At 47.1% G+C, this 21,683-nt stretch overlaps 1 protein-coding gene across 1 annotated transcript in view; it reads left to right on the plus strand.

Moving 5' to 3' along the window:
* The window catches only part of LOC146811996 (inactive serine/threonine-protein kinase TEX14-like), a 696,679-nt gene that overhangs the window by 593,475 nt on the left and 81,521 nt on the right, over positions 1-21,683 (plus strand). The gene's annotated exons all lie outside the window — the stretch shown is intronic.

Genomic DNA, 21,683 nt, shown 5'->3' on the forward strand with positions numbered 1-21,683 from the left:
CTTGAAAATCAGGCACCACAACAAACATGATGGTCTTGTCTCTCATATTTGACTTCACAAAATGTCTAAGCTCCCCCTTTATATCTGCTACATTAATTACCAAGTCACCTTTGACCGAGTGGACCAGCACTACCTTTGGGAAAAAATGAAGAGTTGGCAAATCCCCCCTCACCTTTTGAAAGCAGCAGCAAATCTACACTTCAACACCTGGATCAAAACAACCATGGCAGTGGAAGCAACCTCTCAAGGGCCATCCCAAGAACAAGCTGGCTCAAACAAGGGTGAGTGCTGGCACCAATGCTATTTAATCTATTTCTTGCAGACCTCCCCCCAACACACTCTTCCATCAACTTGCACGCTCCCAAACGAGGGTTAATTCAACTGTCCAATCTACTGTACGCCAACGATGTGATGCTGCTAAGTAGAACACGAGTTGGGATGCAGCAACTCCTGAGAGCAACCGGGGCCTATACCGAAGCAAGCAGACTGAAAATAAATAGCAAAAAAAATTATGCATTTTTCCGCAAAGTCTATTGAGGGGAAGGTTAATTGGTGCCTCGGCTGGAGAAAGATTGAAGAAACAGATTTCTATAAGTACCTTTGATTCCTACTCGACAGCAGCGTCTCCTTCAAGTCATGTAAGGAAGAAATTAAAAGGAAAGGGAGCTCTTGCTGCTGGCCTGGCGGTCATATTCAAGAACCAGAACTGGTTTTCATATAGTCCGCTTCTTAAAATCGCCGGACCAAAAGTGGTCCCAACCCTAGCCTATGGCAGCGAGCTGCTTTTAGGCAGAGACACATTGGTCCTGGACAAAACAGATGTCCGTATATACAGGCATATTTTTCAGCTACCTCAAAACACCTCCCCAGATCTGATCAGGCTTGAGTTTAAGCTAACAAAGCAGTCCATTACCTGATTGATGCGCAGCCATTGCCACCTTTTACCACAAGTTGAAAAGCTCTGAGCATAAATCCATCAATCATTACATCTGGGAGGAGATCATAAAGAAACCATGTTTGCCTTCATGTAAACACCTCCATGACACCATCGACCTGCTAGGATTGGCGGACCTTTGGACGGCTACTGTAAGCCATGAATAGTTAAAAATAATAGCATCAAAATCCTCCCAAATATTAGCATCACTAGAAGACAGGGCAACCCTAGCAAAATGTGCACACACTTGGGTCACACTAAACCGCTTCACAACCTTGAGACCCCAACAGTACCTGGACGAATTCCTAAATCCGAGGCCAAAAGCAGATTCCAGTCTTGCCGAATGGGTCGGTCGTTTCCTGTCGCGACCTCCTAAAAGACACTGGTTGAGGACAGCAGGGAACACAACCTGTCGGTTATGTGGCCTCGCAATTGAAAATCTGCTCCATACCATCTGCTTATGCCAGACCACTCTAGACATTCGGCACAAATCATTGCGCCTGCAGGGGAACCAGCAAGGGGTGCACATCTGCAGGGAAACCATTCTGACCTGCTTTAACTCATCAGACCAGAGTTCCATTGCCAGAACTGTTAAGTACATACAGGGTCTAGAGAAGGCCCTTAAAAAGGCAGCAGCAGCAGGCGTACAATCACCCCCGGGGACAATACAACATACTGCCCCAGCAACTGACCCCCAGCCTCCTTTCACCTGATAGCAGACTCTTTTTTAGGTCTCGCCTGAGCCAGCGCTTTAGCGCTGCTCTGGTGAGACTTATAGTAAGCGAGTTTTGGAAGTGCAAACAGTGGCTTTTCAGGCCTCCAGCTTGCGTTCCCGATGTTTGTGCACGCGCACTCGCACCTCCCTCTCTCTCGCATTCCCGGGTTTTCCTCCCCCTTTCCCACCCGCTGTCCCCCTCCTTGTAGTACCGCTGCACGCCTTAGCCAGGCAGCGCCAAAGATCCCCCGTGCACCCCGCCCGCACAGCATTTGTCGACTCACACACAAAAGACTTAAGGCCCTTTCATCTGACCCATCTTTGCTTTATTAGGTCTCGACCTTGCTATCGCGTAAGCGATCGCAAAGCGAGACTATAGAGAGCGGGTTTGAAAAATGCTCCCAAAAAGCGGATTGCATGGCTAGCACGCGCACAATCACGCGCATCGTGCCGCCATGCAATCCGCCTTTTGGGAGCACTTCAAAGGGTCCTCTCCCCCGCCTGGAATGCGCTCCCGCCCCCAAGCGCGCGCACGCCACGCTCCGCCGGGCATGTCTTGTTTCGGCAAGAGATTGCCAATGATATGACATCAGTTAATACTTACCACACTGTGATGCAAGGCAGTCATTATAAGACATGATTGGCAATTGTATCGTAGTGAGAAATACTTCCTCTAGTAAAACTTTACATTATAACACTACATTATTCAGGATACTTCGAAGACTCATTCATGCTGATATGCGGCAAAGCAGGCTCCAATAATAAACAAGATATTCCCTTGTGGCCGACCCAACGTGCTTCTGTGCCTTCAACGCCTTCAATAAACGCGTTTCTTCAATAGGTTGGCAGCTGTGAAAATAGGCGGCTCTGAGATGTCGGCTGCAGTTCAACAATAGCGACGTTTTCCTCCGGTTATCAAACTGTGAACGGAAGGCAGCAGCGCCGCGCACCAAGGATACAAACACACCCCGCTCAGAGCGCGAGAGCCACGTCACTGCTGACAAGAGCAGGCAATGTCCATGTGAGGTACTCGGAGCTTTACAGCACAGGACCATTTAAAGCATGGATTAACATGTAGGGATAAAAAATGACGGAGTTAATTTCGACTTAATTACGAACCGGAGCCCCTCACTTTCTATGCCTTTTCCTAAGCTCTTTCATATGTCACAAATGGGAGCGCTTGGGAAAATGTCAAAATCCTGGTAGAAAAAGCGCTATATTAAGAAAACAGCACTGCCTAAAGTCCGCAGACTTAAATATAGCACTAGGCCATGTAGGAAACATGCAAGGCCAAGAAGACGTGGTTCCGTAAACATGTGTAATAGTTCAGTTACAGGCCTCACTTCAGTTTAGCTCTTCACGGGAAGGGAGGGAACTGCCGCCTCTCTGTGAATTCCAGGTAAACGCAACCATATGCATGCGCTCCTCAAATACTGTATCTCAAATGAAGGGGCTCAGCGCATTTCCACAGCCCCTTCAAGTTCTGAATTTCTAAACTAACAGTTGGATGGGCGGGCTCGCCCCTCTGAACGACCCCCAACCCCCGTTCTTTGAGCTCCTACCCGTACACGGCAAGGAATCACCCAAAACAGCTGAAATACCCCTGAGAAAACACGCGCTGCTCCACACATTCCAGGCACTGCGAGGCAGCTACGCCGACCTGGGGGCTTCGCTTACCTCCTGCAGAGCCACACCCCCCACTCGTGGGACCGGCCGCACAGCACACCCAAATGTTTTTTTTTTCCAGTTATCGATTTATTTATTTTTAATTTGCAGTGTGCCATGCTCGCTTTACAATGCCGTACACTTATTTTACATCCTGCCCCACACAGCACTCGGGACGCCGGCTTCAACAATGGCGGGCGCTTTTAGTGTTTTATTGCAGCGCACCACGCGCGCTCTTACTTTAAAAATGGCGACTCGTCGTATTCAACTTCTTTTTCCCTTCCTCCGATCCGACAGCAAGCGCTGCTGCTTCTTCTCAACTTCCCGCCAAGACACCCTCGAACCCTCAGGTGAGCGCTCATACGTCACCACCCATCCCAAGACGTAACTGCTATTTGCTCCTAAACCACCCCCCCCCACAAAAAAAACAAGATTGTGGCACCTATTCTGTGAAATGCGGAACACTCCTTTATCGTCCCTTTAGTATGCTGTGGAACTAGTCCTAAACACATGTGCCCTCCTCTCTGCCGGCCATTGACCGCGAGGGTCTCTGACGTCCTTCCCAGCCTGAGGGTGTTTTGCTGGCAGTGTCCCTTTCGCACCAGGCCCTACGCCTTAGTTACATAAATCCCTATGGTAAATGTGGTTACCGTCCTCTTCCCAGCACTACCCCGCCCACTCCAAACAACAGGATCCTTGTCCATCCCTCCTTCCCTTCCGAGGGCTGTCTCTGCGAGAGAACTTTTCACTGGGATGGGCTTGTCTACCAGGGTGACTTTTAGCTTGTCACGATTTTTCGTCCAGAAACAAATTATATGCTTTTAGTATCATGCAGGGGCATAGTCATTAATAGCGCAACAGGTTCAGTGGCACCGGGGCCTTAGCGGTTCACAGAAATCAAGTTATGGAAATATGGTGGTATGTTACTCGTAATCCCCACTCGTCCCAATTATTACTTATGGGGTTATCCCACCTATCTGAGACAGGAACCAACCGGATATGGTAAAAATAAAATCCCACCCACACAGCTGGGTGTCATAAAAAGCTTACTTTCACTGCATCCTCGTACCATAACAATCCTAAATGAAGACCATGAATGTCAAGAGAGGGAGAGTGGGCTGTAATGACTCAGATGAGACTCAGAGCGATGAATATTGCTGGTAATTAATCAGGCCATTACCTTACCATCACATGTCCTTGTCCCAGTCATTACTTCAGAAACATACCAAAGTAACAATAAGCATAATCAATGATAACAAGTATAGACATATATATTTTTTATTTTGCGTGAATTTGACCCGGAGGTAGCAGAGCGCTTTACATGAGTACTAGTTGCGTTGCAGACGATTACATTCATTTGGTTAGGCACCGGGAGATTAAGTGATTTGCCCAGACTCACAGGATAAGCGTCCCTGCCGAGACTTCAACCCGGTTTCCCGGCTTCGAGGTTGACCGCTCTCACTTCCCCTCTCTTCTATATCTCTGCTCCAGATCCACCACTGGCCGCTTATTTTATATTTATCCAGTGCCACTTTAGGTTGCATATTGTCTTTCTCTGCCTAAAAAAGCCTGCTAGATCTGGGAAAGATTCAACAAAAGCCCAGGCTCTTTGTTATCTCAGTAATGTGATAATTACTCCGTTAATTAGCAGCGAGGAAAGACCTCTTTCTGTGTCCCCAGGCAAATGGCTGCGCCAGGATCTTCCGCAACGGGAGGAGGGAATCAGGCATTCCAATGCCAGGCTGCTTTGATCTGACTGACAAGAAGTGAGGTGAAGGGGGAGATGTTTCCCTTTGAAAACCTCTCCCTAGCCATATTGCTTGTTGTGGAAAACATGAAACGAGGCAACAAGATACAGCAAGCAATTCTAGGAGGCATTACATGTCATATACATGGATGGTACAAGCATTTGCAATGCAATAGTTCTCGCTTTTGCTAAATTTTAAGATATTGCCATTGTTCAGGACAATGCCTTTTTAATCTATTTTATAAAACAAACACATAAAGTCATGCCATTATCATTTACAATGCCAATAGCTAGTATTGCATTATTAATAGCAATGCCAACTGCTCACACTTTCCTAATGCGAGACCTATTGCATTGCAAACGCTTGTTTAATCGGGCCATTACTAGCAAACACCCTAATTCCATACTGCCTCCCCCTTACTTGCACATTTTGCTAGTGTGTTTTTTTAGTCTGTTTCATGATGCACCAAAATCTTTTTACCTCCGCTTTTTCCACATTGCTCATGTTTTTACAAAGGTACTGCTATTTTACTACGAGTCCTGTTTTTTGTAAAGCTCTTAAATAATAGAACAATACATTTTAGCTGTATAAAAAATACCAAAATATAGCAATAGGCAACGGAAAGGTGATAATTCAGCCTTTCACTGCGCAGCAACACGTGTCACTGCACTTTCAGGAACTTTTGATCCGTGTGACATGGAAACAATTTTTTTGTTAAAATCGGCAAATTAGGTAGCAGATGATGGATTATGTCACAAATCCGTATTCATGCGGAATACCATGCAGTTAGAGAATTGCATAATTCCTGTGGCCCTGCTTATGGCACCATATTAAGCAAAAGGAACACTGACAATGGCAAAGGTTTGACCCTCCTTAAATGAAAATACTTGTCAAGTTTCACAACTATAACACAGATAGAGAATGAAAAGGAGCAGTCCAAGTGTCGATGATTCAAAGAAAAGCACTGGCAACAATTCCATTGCAGCACTGGCAACATGAGCAGCGCTGACCTGCCTATTCCCAATCTCCTGAGGTGCTCTCAGAAGGTGGAGCTCGCTAACATAATTAGAAGGAACTTAAAGAACGAACACCCCATTTTGGGGAACTGGTGACTGTACCTTTATTCTCTTACAATACATTCTCCCATTTTGTCACTTGAAAAGACAAATGGATTACAGTCAGGTCCACCGGAATTCTGCAATTCTGCTGCCACAGCATTTTAATTGTAAAATGGATAAGTGACATTTGCCACATAATCCATCATCTGCACCATAATTTGGAGATTTTAACAAAATCCATCTTTTTTAAATTCAAATAGAATTTTATTGAGAAGAATAAAGGTGTCGATATACGGTACATAATAAAGAACTCACATTATTACATAATAAAACCACTACATGCAAATTACATGAATTGGACTAATTAATAAAATTGGAAAAAGCAAAACAATAGAAATGCAATATGAACATCACTAGACTATAAAAGTACACAGGAACGGGGTGCGTGGTCTCGCTGCAGATGGAGTGAGACGCATGCCATCGGAGCTCCGGGCCACCGCCGGTTTAACCAGCAACTATAAGCGGCACAGCGGCCCCGGGGACACTTCGTCTGGGGCTGACCAACGAGCAGAAGTGCCTGGGCAGCTGCTAGGAGGCTCGGACCCCTGGAGATCGAGGGACAGAGGTGACTGCTGCGGCGGAGGCGAGGCCCTGGTCCGAGAGGGTGTGCCCGCCATTTTGTATGCCCGGACCCGGCACACTCCGGCGGCGATGAGCTCCACTTTCACGGGCCAGGGGCAGCGGAAGAGGAAACACAGGAGCACTGGGGTGCTATGAAGTGGTACGGCTGTACCGGCGCCCCTACTACACTACTGAGATCAGCTGGGTGTCGGTGGAGCCCTGGGCCACGGAGGTGGGGAAGACCGCGACCGCCATCTTGCATTCTTCTGCCCGAGGTGCTCGGGGCGAACTTCGGCCTTGTCCAGCGGCCCCTGACTGAGGACTTTCAACGCTGGGGCGTCGACCTGAACCACCCGAACCACAATTTGACCCCTGAAGGTACCGGGCTGGGGGTGTGTAAACGCTGCTGCTGGGAGAGTGCTGTGCTAGGCGGCGCTTTCTCCCGCCGCTACTGTCTAGGACTTGGGCTCTGGTGGACCGCGGCCTGGTTCTGAGTGGCGGCGCCCCATGACTCCCGGGTCCTCATGCCTGATGTCCCGCAGCGGCTAGGAGACTGGGTGGAGGTCCCTCGCCGCTAAGCTATCACTGATACTCTGCCGTCATTCTGCCGTGGAGCGGACTGGGCCCAGGCACGCACATGATTCTGACTTTTCGGAGCCTTTGATCCCCCAGGGGCATAGCGGTGGGCGCGGTTGGACCTCCGACTCCCCTGGCATGCACCTCGGCTGGGGTGCGAGACTTGTTATTTGTGCCCCTACTGCGCTGCTCCGATCGGCTGGGAGCCGGTGGACCTCAAGCTGCGGGGGCGGGGAAGACAGTGGCTGCCATTTTGTGCTTTTTCGGCTTGAGGCGCCCGGGGGGAATCCTGGCCCTGTTCAACGGCCCCTGCTTGAAGACTGCCAGCGCCAGGGTGGTGACCTGAAGTACAAGGGTACTGAGCTTGGGGTGTGCCGGCGCTGTTGCTTGGAGAGAGCCATGCCGGGGGCGCACTCTCATACCGCTATTGCTCCTGGCTCTGACCCTGAATCGGCGCGGGCTGACTCTGAGCGGTGGCGTCCTGCAGTCCCGGGTGCCCTCATTTGATGCTCCACGGCGTTTGAGAAGCTAATGATTGTCCCTCACTGCTAGACACCAGCCCGCCTGCTATCGCTGATATCCTGTCATCACCCTGTCACAAAGCGGAGCGGGCCCAAGCGCCCACACGACCCCGAACCTCCGGAGCCTCTAATCCTCTGCCGGGGACATAGCGGTGAGTGTGTTTGGACCTCTGATTTCCCTGGCATACACGTCGGCTGGGGTGCTGGTCTAGACATTTGTGCACCTATTTGTCACTGCAGAAGGCTCTGGGCCCTCTGCTGCGGAGTGTGGGGGTGCTGTTGGTGGAGGCTGGGCTGGGCCCGAGACACTGCACGCTTGGGACCACTTGGGGACCCCGGAAGAGTGGTTGCAGCTTGCTCTTTCCAGAGGGGCCCCCCACATCACGTGTCCATCAGAGCCCTGGCACTTGAGAGTGGTCAGCTCTGCTCGCGCGGTGTGTTTGGTCTATCGGCGCCGGGTAGTAAAGCTTGGGCCTCTACTTCATCTTCCTGCTTAATTGGAGTGTACTCGCTAGATAGGCTTTGGTGAATGTGTGGTGCATATGGTCGCCTGACAGTGCCTTTGAAGAAGTTCTTGTCATCTACCGGTGCCGCAATCTTCCTGGAATAGGGCTTTATTCTGAGGACGTTACAGGGTGTCGGTGAAACTGGGCCCTCTCGGTGCCCCAATTGGCCTTTAAGCCACGTCTTCCTACTAGCCCTGGCACACCTTTGGGGAGATTTGGGGGTTGTCACTACATCACACAACCTGCGTTGGACTGCACCCCACTGGCACCCTGTCTGAGTAGCGGGACCTGCTCACTTTAGCTGGACTATACAGTGCCCTTTTCAGTGTGGCACCTGTTTAACAGGATCGTTAGCCTGGAGGCATGACCCGCTCGCGGATGGGGAAAGAACCCTCTGCAGCCCCAAAAGAGAACCTGGTTACGGCCCTGTGGAATAAGCCAGGCGCCGCCACAACAGCAGATATGGCAACGGCGGCCGGGAGATCCTCCGAGCCTGTTACACAATCTTTTATGGCCACTTTCATGCACAAACTCAAATCTGAAATCGGATCCCTTAGAACAGAGGTCCAGTCTTGCGTCAAGGAGCTCCGGACGGACGTCGTGGAACTTGGGGGGCGAGTGGATGATCTTGAAAAGACACTTGATGCCCGATCGGAGGTCGGAGGATCAAGAACATCTCTGGCAGCGCCTGTCCACATTAGAGGAGCAACATATTGAGCTGCAGGTCAAACAGGAGGACTTGGAAAATAGGGGGCGTCACAACAACCTGCGCTTGCGAGGGATCCCTATTGGAGCAGAAGGTGCAGACATCATGACCTTTTTGGCCGAGCTGCTCCAGGAAATTAGGGGCGACGAGGATGCATCGCCGCCAGCACTAGACCGTGCGCACCGAGTGTCGGGCCCTTCAGGAAAATCAGGCCTCATACCAGACATTCTGACACGGGTCCACTTCTATACGGAGAAGGAAGCTATCCTCAAAGCAGCCTGTGATAAGTCGGATCTCTCCTTTATGGGCACTCCCATTCAGCTGTTCCTAGATCTTGCGCCCGCGACGCTCCGTCGCCGCAGAGCCTTCCGGCCTATAACGGATAAACTACGAGAATTGGGTATCCGCTACCAATGGGGTCACCCGTTTGCACTTATTTTTCAGTGGGAAGCCCAGCACCGGGTACTGCGGTCCTTCCGCAGAGCTGCTCAACTGCTCCAGATCCCAGACTCTCCACCGTCGAGCCCCTCGCGCTCCGCCCCCAAGGCCCGTGAACCGATAAAATCCCTGTGGTCTACAGTACATCGCTCCAGGCGTCCTTCGCAGCGCGGCTTCTACACATCATCGCAAGAGAAGCAAGACATCTTACAGCACATTCGCTCCTTAGAGGGTGGACATTCGCCTACAAGCTCTCAGTCACCTTCTAAATCTCACAGCGATACAGATGGTCTGCTTTTATTCCTTGGAATTAGCCTTCCGCAGAAGGATCAGCGACATCTCCGGGATGGCCCGTGCCATGTGCCTAGCCACTGCCCGGTCTGGAATAGACTTAGTTGGACATGTTGGCCGTGGTTACGGTTATGCTATTTTACACCTCTCTTTTCTCCTCCTCCTCTCTTTTCTATCTTACCCCTTCCCTGGGCAGGGGGAAAAACCAGATGATTCATGGGACTTCCGATGTGCGGGGCGTCCTGCAATCTCCCAACGCTTTGCGGCGATTGCTTACGCCTTGGTATCCCTCACCACACCACCGGGGGAAAGACAGACAGCCTGGTTTCTAGCCCTCACCTCATAGCGTTCACCCCTGACATGCTGCCATCATGACCTCAGTACCTTGCTTGAAGCTTCTCTCCCTTAATGTAAAGGGGCTTAATGCCCCCAATAAGCACCGCCAAATTTGGCGCCATCTCTTATTGCAAAACCCCGACATTATCTTCCTGCCAGAAACCCACCTTTTGCGCGAAGACACCTCCCGTGTGACCCACCCTCGATACCCTCTTCAATTCTGGGCCTCGGCCTCTACCAAGACAGCAGGAGTGGCAATCCTTTGTCGGGCAGGTATCCACCAGGGAGACTCCACAACAATTTGTAGTAAAGATGGTAGATTCCTCAAACCGACGGTCAAGATTGGACACCGTGTCCTCACGTTATGCAACACATATGCACCAACCAGGCCCAGGACCCATTTCTGCGGGGGCTGTTGCGAGAACACATAACACATGGCGACCCCGGTCTTATCTTGGGGGGTGACTTTAATTTAGTATGGGAAGCGAAGCTGGACCACAGTGAGGGCGCTTTTCATGGGGCGGGGGCCATTTCAGCTGCCTTAAAGAAACAACTAACTGCACTAGGCCTTGTAGATATCTGGCGATATCACTCGCCGGACACATGTGATTACTCCTACTATTCTCATGTCCACCGCTCCTACTCGCGTATTGATCACCTTTTTGTCTCACACTCCCTAGTTAAGGATACACTATCAGCGTCTATGTCCGATATCTCAATTTCTGATCATGCCCATGTATAACTTCTTATCCATGATAGCTTTTCCCTTCCCAAACGCCCTTCACGATGGCGGTTTCCTCTACATGTTCTTAGAGACCCCGTTGACGTGAAAGAATTTCAAGACGGCATCACATCCTATTTTGAGATCAATGACCTCCCGGAGACCCCTCTCCCAGTGGTCTGGGACGCGTTCAAAGCCACGATTCGTGGCACTCTTACCTCTATAGCTATAGCTTGGGCAAGGGAGGATCGCCTGTTCGAGGACAAACTCTCCCACGACATTAAGACGCTGGAGAGGCTGGACCAAGAACGTCCCTTGGCAATGCAAAAGAGGCGCTTAGCCACGCTCCGCGGCCAGCTCCGAGCACACAGAACTAATAAGGCTGAGCACGCTCTCTTAGCTTTGAGACAGCGGTTTTATGAGGGGGAGACAAGGTGGGCACAGTGCTGGGCGCCGTCTTCGAATGCGAGCAGCTACGGCCCATATTGCCAAAATTAAACTGGACGGTGGCACCTGGGCCACTACTGAGGCGGCTAAACTTCAGGCGTTCAGGAATTACTATTCGTCCCTATATGCCAGGGAGTCTTCTGACTCGGACCAGATCCTGGCCGCCCTGGAGGCCAGTGAATGGGCCCCGATTAGCGAGTACCACTGGAGGATCCTTTCACCCTGGAGGAACATACTGGCGCTTTAAATGATCTTCCTCTGGGCAAAGCCCCCGGGCCCAGACGGCCTGCCAGTCTCGTTCTACCGTGCCTTTCTACCTTTCTACCGCAATTTCAGTCTTACATTCTTCGCCTTTTCAAATCTTTCTCGGATCAGTTGGGTCCTTCCACAGACATGACAATGGCGGAAATTGCCATAATCCCCAAGCCCAGGAAAGATCCTACGCTCTGCTCTTCATTCCGTCCCATCGCTCTTTTAAATACAGATCTTAAGCTGTACACTAAAATACTAGCTGAACGCCTCAGCGTTCACCTTCCAGGCCTCATAGAACCGGACCAGGTGGGCTTTATTCACCAACGCCAAGGGGCGGATAATGTTCGCCGTATCGCGCATCTAGTAGGGAAGGCCCACCATTGGAACATACCAGCCTGTTTGCTATCGCTCGATGCAGAGAAAGCATTCGACCGAGTCGACTGGTCATTTCTCCGAGCTGTCTTGCAGAAAATAGGATTGGGTCCACAATTGATCGCCAGAATCATGGCTCCTTACACCCCCCCGCTTGCTAGGGTCCGAGTAAATAGCTAACTCACACAGCCCATTTCCATCCACAGGGGAACCAGGCAAGGGTGTTCCCTATCCCCTCTCCTCTTCGCCCTTGTGGTTGAACCCCTGATCAGGCAAGACCCGGATATTCATGGCATCCGGCTCGGGCCTGGACCATAAAATAGCTTTGTTTGCAGATGACCTCCTTCTCACTTTATCTAATCCACGGGCTTCCTTACCTGCCTTGCATAAATTGCTCCAAATGTACGAACAGGTTTCGGGGCTTAAGATTAACCACACAAAATCATGGGCCTTAAACCTTACGATCCCCGCGGACGAGGTCTCTGTGCTACAATCCCTTGTTCCCTATCAGTGGGCATCTCGCTCCATTTGATATCTGGGACTTAACTTGACCTCCTCTCTCGCCACATGGACCCAAGCAAATTGGCAAGAGTGCAAGATTGCGGTTATAGCTGACTTAAGGGCGTGGAAGCCTCTGTCACTCTCCTGGTTGGGGCGCTTATATACGATCAAAATGTCGATCCTCGCAAAGATACTTTACCTTTTTCAGACGCTACCCACGCCCATTCCGGGGCACCAAATCCAAAGCCTCCAGCGAGAGCTCAACGGGTTTGTATGGGGAGGGAAAAAGCCACGTTTCTCCAACAAACTCCTTATGCTTCCGCGAGACAGAGGAGGGTTGGCGTGCCCCAACCTGCTCGAGTACTATTGGGCGTCTCACCTTCGTTTCATTTCTAAATGGATGGCATGGGAAAGCGAGAAGGTCTGGTTCCATATGGACCGGGCAGTGACTTGTCGCCCCATCTGGGACTTAGCATGGCTTCCACGGGAGGCACGCTCTCGTAGCGCTTATCTTGCAGTTCCCACCAAGACTGTTCTCGAGATATGGGATAAAGTAGCAGTGCGCAAAGCCTCACGTCTTTTCCGTCCCCTTATACTCCCATTGCTCGTAACGCTCACTTTCTGCCGGATCTTCATCTGCCCTACTTCGCGGACTGGACGGAAGGGGGCTGCAGGACAATTCGGGACCTATTTATAGGGGGCTCTCTTAAAACGTTTGAACAATGCCAACAGGAATACCAGCTGGACGAGGGGGCACGGTTTCAGTATGTCCAACTCCGACATTGGGTACAGGCATCCTCGCTGACACAAGCGGCTACTCGGGCCCTCACTCCGTTCGAACAGTTGGTGCGGTCATTTGACAACACTAGAGGATTAATATCTCACACATACCACTTTCTCCAGCATTCGCAGTGAACCACCCCACACTCTTATTAGCAGAGGTGGCAAACAGCCTCTGCTACTGATATTACGCCCGCCCAATGGATACATCTATGGCGGGACATCCCCAAGGTTTTCCGTAGTGTCCCCCAACAGGAGTCTGCATACAAGGTCATGACGCACTGGTACTACACCCCTCACAGATTGCACACAATGTTCTCTACTAACTCGTCCCTATGCTGGCACTGCACTGGGGCCATAGGGGACTTTCTTCATGTTTGGTGGACCTGTCCGCCCTTGACCGCCTTTTGGAAGGAAGTTCTCAGTCATATCAGACAGGTATTAGGCTATCCACTCCCAGAAGACCCACTTACAATAGTCCTGGGCCTCCGGCCGGTGAACCTGCGAGCCACGACCCGACGTGACCGGCACCACAGCCTGCATATGCTGGGGGCTGCCAAACAAACCATTGCTCTTTACTGGAAAACCGATTAACGTATGGTTCACCCGCCTGTGGCACATGGTGGCGATGGATCTGCTTACAGCGCGACTACAAAACCAAGATGCCAAGTTTACCAAATTCTGGAGCCCACTGGTCGATCACTTAGGACGACTGGAATAGGCTAGACTCAAACCCCCGAGGTTGAGGGCCCTCTGACTCTTTGATGATGCAATTTCTCCTCCAAATGCAGCCCCTTAAACCATGCCTTGCTGCAATTGCCGCTGTCCCTGGTCTACATACTCTCAGCGCTTGCTAGTGACCCTCAACATTATAGCGTTCGCGCTTTTGCAATCCATAGTTTTGGTGATGCCAGCCTCTCTCCCACCCATCCCCCACCAGCCCTCTCTCCCTCCTTCTCTCCTTTGCTCTCACCTTATTCTCTCTCTCTTCCCCCTCACTTGATTATTTGGGGACTTTCTCTCCCCTCCTCTCCTTTCCTAGTTCCCTTTTTCTTTGTTTACCTATTTCTATTGGAGTTGATTTGCTTTGCAGTGTGAAGGAGCTCTATCACAGCGTTTCTTTAATACAGTAGTCTCTGCACGCGGCCGGACCAATTTGGATTGTAGGCGACTTGCTGTGTAACCCAACATAAGTGTGATGTCAAATACTGCCTTTATCGCATATATTGAATGCTAATCAATCCATGTAGCCGGCCCATCACCGGGTTGTAGGCGACTAGCTGTTTATTACGCTGCATCTCCCTCTATTCTTTAATAAAAAGAGTGAAAACAAAAAAAAGTACTTAGGAACATTTAGGGGAATTAAGGTGGTTTAAGAACTTCTTGTTGAGATAGTTGCAACTGAGAACTTCGTTTGGCACTTGCGTCGATGTAGGTTGTAACGGGTGACCACAAATGTAATCTCTTCGTTGCCAAATGTATAGGGTAGCCGAAGGAAGTATCCAACCTATGGTTATGACAAACAGCATACCACCAAGCCCTGTATGATATCTTTGTAAAATCTTTCCAGTTAATGGTGATCTGCTGAAAGGTAACTGCTATCAACAAATCAATAATTTTGACATTAAACGTGATGTTATCCCAAATAGATGAGAGACTGCCTAAAAATATGTGAGTTGGAGCAAAGGAAAATTTGGTTCCAAAAGTTAAATTAGTTTGATTCCAAACTTGTTTCCAAAAAGTAAGAACGCATGGGCATGAGAATAACATGTGGAATAAATCTGCATTTGAGGATGAACATGTCCAACAAGTATCTGACAAAGTCGAAATCCTTTTACTTAATGCAAACGGTGTTAATAAAAGCCTATTGTATACAAAAAACAATGTTTGTGTTGTGTTTGCAGCTCTGGAAGATTTGCACAATTTGACCCATATCTGTTGCCATAATGATAGTGACCAGGATGTATTGAAATCAGTCTCCCAAGCTTTCTCTATTTTAGACTTCTGTCTAACAATATGTTTATTTTGTAAATAGCTATATATGACAGATGCTTTGGGCTTAGTGATTAACAAAGTATAGAGTTGTGGTGAAGTATCCGGTGTGTTAGAAATGTAGGGGTGCATCAGTGAGTTGAGAATATGTACTCAGCACAGCGTTTCTAAGTAGGTTGTATTTATGGCAGAATGAGACAGGTAAGTCAAATGAGGGACTGAGTGAAGAAAAAGGTATGAAGTCTAATCCTGAAAATAATTGAGGAATCCATAATAGTCCCTTTTGTCTCCAAGTTTTCCAGTAAAAAGATTTGTTTCGAATGAACACATTCTTATTGTGCCAAATTGTTGAGTTGAGGAAGGAGTCCTTGTTTGTGTGGGAGGATGGAGAAGTTGATTCCAGAAGTTTGGAGGTTAGTTTGATTATAGGGGTTGAGAGGGACTGTGGTTTGCGTGAAAAAGATAGATATTCATGAAAAGAAAAGGGGGATAGACATTGACGTTCTATTAAGGTCCAAAGAGGGGAATCATCTGTAGAAACAAGCAACCAGAACGAAGCTTGACGAAAAAGGAATGCTTTCTGATATGTCAAAGTCGGGAAAATTAACTCCACCCTCTGCTTTAGGGCGACTCAATTATAATAAAGACATTCGGGATTTCTTATAATTCCACAAATAGGAGGAGAAGATTGAATTAACCCTCTTAAAAGGTTTATCCGGGATGGGGACTGGGATATTGGAGATAGTATATAAAACTATAGGAGATAACATCATCTTTATAGTGTCTAAATGCCCCCACCATGATAAAGAGGATGCCATTTGGCGGTTAACTACCGTGTCCTTAATTGAAGGGGTGAAGTGTAATCCTAAGTATTTGATGGATTTAGGGCTCCAAGCGAAGTTAGAAGTACTAAAATCTGGTTTAAAGGTGAATTTAGTTAAGGGCAAAATCCCACACTTATCATTGTTCAATTTGTAACCAGAAACATGTGAGAACGAACCTACTGTCTCTAAGAAAGCTGGAATTGAATCTTCTGGTTTGGACATAAAAAGCAAAATGTCGTCAGCATAAGACGCCAATTTAACGTGGGAGGTCGAAGTTTGAAAAGCATGCAAGTTTGGATTTTGACGTAGTTTAGAAAGAAATGGCGCTAAGGCCAGGTTGAAAAGGAAGAGGGAAAGAGGGCATCCTTGTTGGACTCCTCTTCCTAAATCAAAGAACGAGGAGACGAGGCCGTTAGCGCAGACTGCAGTTCGTGGGTTAGTATAGAGGCGAGAAATAAAAGATATGACTTTGGGGCCAAAACTGAACCATTTAAGAGTATAAAATAAGTAATTCCACTCCACTCTGTCGGACGCTTTTTCCGCGTCTAGTGCTATTGCTGCAAGGAGTTGTTTTAAGTGGGAAGACTTTGATAAAACATTAAAAAAGAGTTGTGTGTTATCAGTTATGAGTCTCCCCTTGACAAAGCCAGATTGTTCTTTGCCCAACAAACCCGGTAAATATGGGTCCAAGCGAAGGGCTAATGCTTTGGAGTAAATTTTGTAATCAATATTGACCAATGATATGGGTCTGTAATTTTTGCAAAATCTGGAATCCTTGCCTTCCTTAGGGATGAGACAAATTTGAACTTCTGAGAAAGAACCAGCAGAGTTGTTGAGGGAGCAAAAAGATTGTATCAGAGAGTGCAGTTTGGGTAATAAGAGTTTAGAAAAGTGGAGATAAAATTCAACGGTGAATCCATCTGGACCTGGTGCTTTGTCTTTTTTAAGACATTAGAGAGCTTTCAAAAGTTCATGTTGTGTTAGGTCTAATTATAAAGAGGACAAATCAAGAGGGAATTGTTGGGGTTTCTAAATTGTGGAGAAGAAATATAACAATGAATGATCCGTGGATTGTGTTTCGGGTGCGTATAATGATTTATAAAAAAGGGAGAATTCCTTCAATATTTCTGCGTCTTTAAATTTTAAATCGGCATGTTCATCATAAAAGGATTCAATATTTAACTTGTTATGTTGGATTTTCAAGTAATTAGCCAATATTTTCACTGCTTTGTTTTTGCCTCCATAAAATTTTGTGCTAGCTTTTAATAAATATAGGGAAGCATTGTCTCTAGATTTCTTATTAAATTGCATTTTGGCATCAATAAGAGTAGTTAAGCACTCCTTCGAGTGAGTAGTATAATAACAGTGTTCCAATCTCTTAATGTCCTGAAGGAGATCTTTAGTGATCTTGCGTGCAAGTTTTTGTTTTTTGGCGGTGAAACCAATGATGAAATCTCTTGCTGAAGCTTTAAAACATCCCAAATAATTGAAAATGACAAGGATTCGTCTTGATTAAACGCAAAATACTCACTGAAGAAGGTGGTGAAGGAATCAGTGAACGTTGTATCTAGAAAAAGGGAGTTGTTAAAACGATTTCTTCTAGGAGCATCAACTTTGGGTAGTAAGTCAAGGCCAATTGAAACAGGGGCATGGTCATATAACTAAAATGGTGCCAATTCCTGCGTTCATTAGAGACTGTGTGATGTTGTGAGAAACAAAAATATAATCTATTCTTTACTGGGTTTGATGAGCAGGAGAATAAAAAGTATATTCTCTAATGGTTGGGTTACATAAACGTCAAGCATCAAGAAGTTTGTGTTGGGTAATGGCATGGACAAAGGATTTATGGCACTTATTGAGGATAAAATTGACTCTAGAATTTCTATTGATAAATGGATCAAAGACCTGATTACAGTCCCCAGCTAATATAAAATTATCTTCAATACAGTGAGTAATCTGCTTCGTTAATGCAGGCCAAAAAGATGCATCACCACCGGTCGGAGCATATACATTAAGAAAAGAAACTGAAACATCATTCAATAACAATTTTACATTCAGCCATCGACCATCTTCATCCGTGTTTTGCGATATAAGTTTAACTGGAAGCGTTTTACTGCACAATATCTGAACTCCGTTGTGTTTGCCATCTCCCTGGGAAAAGAAAACTTCCCCCACCCAGCCTCTTTTTAATTTTAAAGATTCAACCTCTGTGAGATGCGTTTCCTGCAAGACTACTATATCCGCACCTAATTTGGCCAGGTGGGATAAACCTCTTTGTCTTTTGATAGGAGAGTTTAATCCCCTAACATTCCAAGAAATTAATTTTAAAGGCATAAGATATCAAGGGGAAAAAAAGGGAGCAAGAACGTGAAGCGAGAGTCCAAGTCAGTGCAGCTAAGATAGAGTGAAAAAGCAATAAAAATACAGAGAGCAAGGGCTAGGCAAAGAGGGAGAAAGAGAGCGTATGTTCGAAGCCAGAAATGTGAGCAGAGCATGGTAATATAAAGGAAGAAAAGTATAGTAGATAAAAAATGGAAAAATGAAAAGATAGTGAAGTTTGAATATGCAGCAGTAAATATAAAAATAAAATCGAACATGTGAGAGAAAATAAGAGTACTAAAGACACCAGTTAAGCAAAGAATCAGAGAATGCAAGGCATATCGAGAAACAAAAGACATTACGAGACAAATAACAAAAGATAAAACATACCTACAAAAAGGGAATGTGGATGGGAGGGTATGTGGAACCACATGGACCAGACAGACGTCTAGGTAAGGCTCGACAGGACTCGGGGAAAACCTCTTGACGACTAGACATAACTGTGAAGTGAAGAATAAGATATACAACTTAGTTCGCAAAATGAACCATGAACACAAAAACATTAAAACCGAATAACAAGAATTCAAGGCCATCAAAACAGCATAAAAAAGAACAAATAAACTGTAATGCTGTTGAGGAAGAACTGTCAACATGTACATGAAACTAACTTCATAAAACCTGCAATCAAAAGGATATCGACATCTCAAATATGCAGTTCAATAGTTCATGTAATATGCAGCGAGGAAAAGCCTGAAGAGACCATAGAATCCATCTTGTGCGAATTGATGACGCTTTGCAAACGAACTGGATCTTCGCAAGTCGTTGTTCTGTTGTTGTAGGTGACCTTAAAATGACATGGGTGGAAGAGGCCATATCTAGCACCCATGGAGCGAAGGTCAGGTCTCATGTTGAGAAAGGCTTTACGTCTGGCTGCTGTAGCTTTAGAATAGTCTTGCGCAAAGAACAGTGTGGAACCGGACCACGTGATCCGTTGAATAGCTTTGGCTGCTACCAATACTTTCAGCAAGTCTGTATATTCTAGAAAATAAAAAATGACTCCTCTTGGTCTTTGTGAAGAAGTAGTAGTAGCAGAGGCTCGTCCCAGTCTGTGGGCGCGTTGTATGTTCAACGTAGTGTTGTCTGACGTGTAGGATTTTAGGGAGGAAAGAGTTGAAGAATGCAATAGAGTCTGTACTTTCGGCCCCTTCCGCCAGACCATAAATACGTAAGTTATTTCTACTGTTACGATTTTCAAGGTCCTCGACCTGCTTCTGAAGAGTTGAAACTTGAGAGTGCAAGAAAGTGACATTCTTAGTAGTTTCGTTGAGGAAAGAGACATTGTGCTCTACTGCAGTAAGTCTTGTATCTAGTTGCGACCAGTTGTCTGAAAGGATTTGTAGTTTAGAATTAGTCTCCTCCATGAAGGGTCGAAGGGCTCTTACCTCCTGTAGCAACAATTCCATTGAAACTGGGGAAGCTGGCTTAGGGGGCGAAGGGGGATCTTTTTTCAACCGTTTCACGTTAGATTTTCCTGATGTAGCTTTTGTAGGATCCATTGTTGTGCTGGCGCTTTCTGCCTCAATTAATTGTAAGTCTTCCAGTTTGGATAGCTGTGAGAAAAGTGTAGAGTTCTTAATAAAAGAGCGTTGTGGTTTTGATGCGTTATGAAGAGAGCCTTTAGTACTTTCTACCCATGAACTGGAGATGTAGGTAAAGAAGAAAGTTCTGAAGGTGAATCCAGAAAAAATTGGCTGAAAGATAAGTAAAAGAAGGAAGCAGCTTCAACCTGGAGTGCTCAGTCCTTTAAATAAAGATTAAGCAGCCAGGTGTATTGATGTAGCCTATGAGGGGCTATCAGATAGTCACTATCTTAAAGGATAAGGATCACTGCAGTCGTTGTTGCACATGAACTGTGCTCCCTCAAAACGCCCTCACCTTCTTCTTAAAATGCGTCATAAGAGCCAGCATTTAGAGCAAAGAAATGAAAAATTCAAAAATATCCAGCATTTGAAGTGACAGCATAAGTGAAAATAAGTAAAAAACAGTTAATGATCATCTGAGTACTGGAAATTTCACCGCGTTGGAGTTGTGAGAGAAAAACTCAAGATGGCGGTCAAATCATAATCCCCTCAACAGCTGTGGAATAATGAATTAGTGTGGGACAGCTGTGCCACGATAATGTCACCATTTATGTGGGCAGTAAAGTCATGGTTTTCCAAATGAGGTACCAGGCATATCGAGGCAGCCCAGTTTCAAATCTATGACGCAGCAAAGCGCTCGTAGCTCGAGCCGAGTTCCCAAAATGGCGGCCGCGAATTCGCGCAGGAGCGTTTTACCTGGAAATATTACTTGTTTTTCGCCTTAAACGGCTTCGGTTGTCGTCGCGTCTCTGTCTACATCGGTTCACCGATGTTTCCCCATGAACAGCTTCCGTTATAGCGGGACTCCTCCGTGTCGGTGCCAGGAGCCTCACGGAGATGCCTCCATGCTCGTCGGGCGCCTGGCCACGCCCCCAACAAAAGCCATCTTAAACGGATCAAATGTTACTAAAACGCGTTCATGTGTTGATGTACAGTCGAAGGCCCTTCGCAAAGGCTGACTGATCACCTTTCAGCTGCTTACTGCTGCTTTGAAATGGGTACTGATGGGGTAAAACCTTTTTTCAGACGTGTTTAACGTGTAAAAAATTACAAAGTAATACTACCTCGCAAATATAGTCAATCCTGCTGCCTAATTTGGTCCTTCTGTGTTTCATAATTCCAGTGGCCCTGATTAGAGCGCTGCTATACCCCTCAGGTACTAAACGTGTGAGAGAGGAAAGGGTGAGGTGAGGCAGAAGGGAGGATGGTGAGAAAAAAGTAAGATCTGAGAGGGAAAAGGAGGGCGAGTCAGAAAGTGAAGGGGGAGCAAGGGTGAGGGACAGAGAAGAGGAGGTGGAAGAGAGAAGGGTGTGGAAGAGAGAGACGAGTGAGGTGAGAGAAGTATGCAGTGGAAATAGAAGGATGAAGTGGAACAAAAGTAAGTTGACGCTTAGTGAGAAGATGGCTAGGTCAGGAGAGGGTAAAACTAGGATAAGGCAGAAAGAGAGGGGGATCAGGTGAGAAAGATAGGAGGGTGAAGTGGCGAAATAGAAGGGCACAGGTAGGAAACATTTGAATAAGGTGGAGAGAGAGTAGGATTATGTTAAGAGAGTGAGGTGGAAGAAAGTAGAGGGTGAGGTGAGCAGGTCAGCAAGGTGAAGCGGGTAGAAAGGCAGTGAAATCATTAGAGAGGAAGGTGAAACAGAGAAAAAGACTGGTGAGCTGGAGAGAGCAGAAAAGATCAAGCCCATAGGTTTAAACCTCTAGACATAAGCTGGCA

Source organism: Triturus cristatus, chromosome 7, assembly GCF_964204655.1.
Source record: "Triturus cristatus chromosome 7, aTriCri1.1, whole genome shotgun sequence".
NCBI classification, from domain to species: domain Eukaryota; kingdom Metazoa; phylum Chordata; class Amphibia; order Caudata; family Salamandridae; genus Triturus; species Triturus cristatus.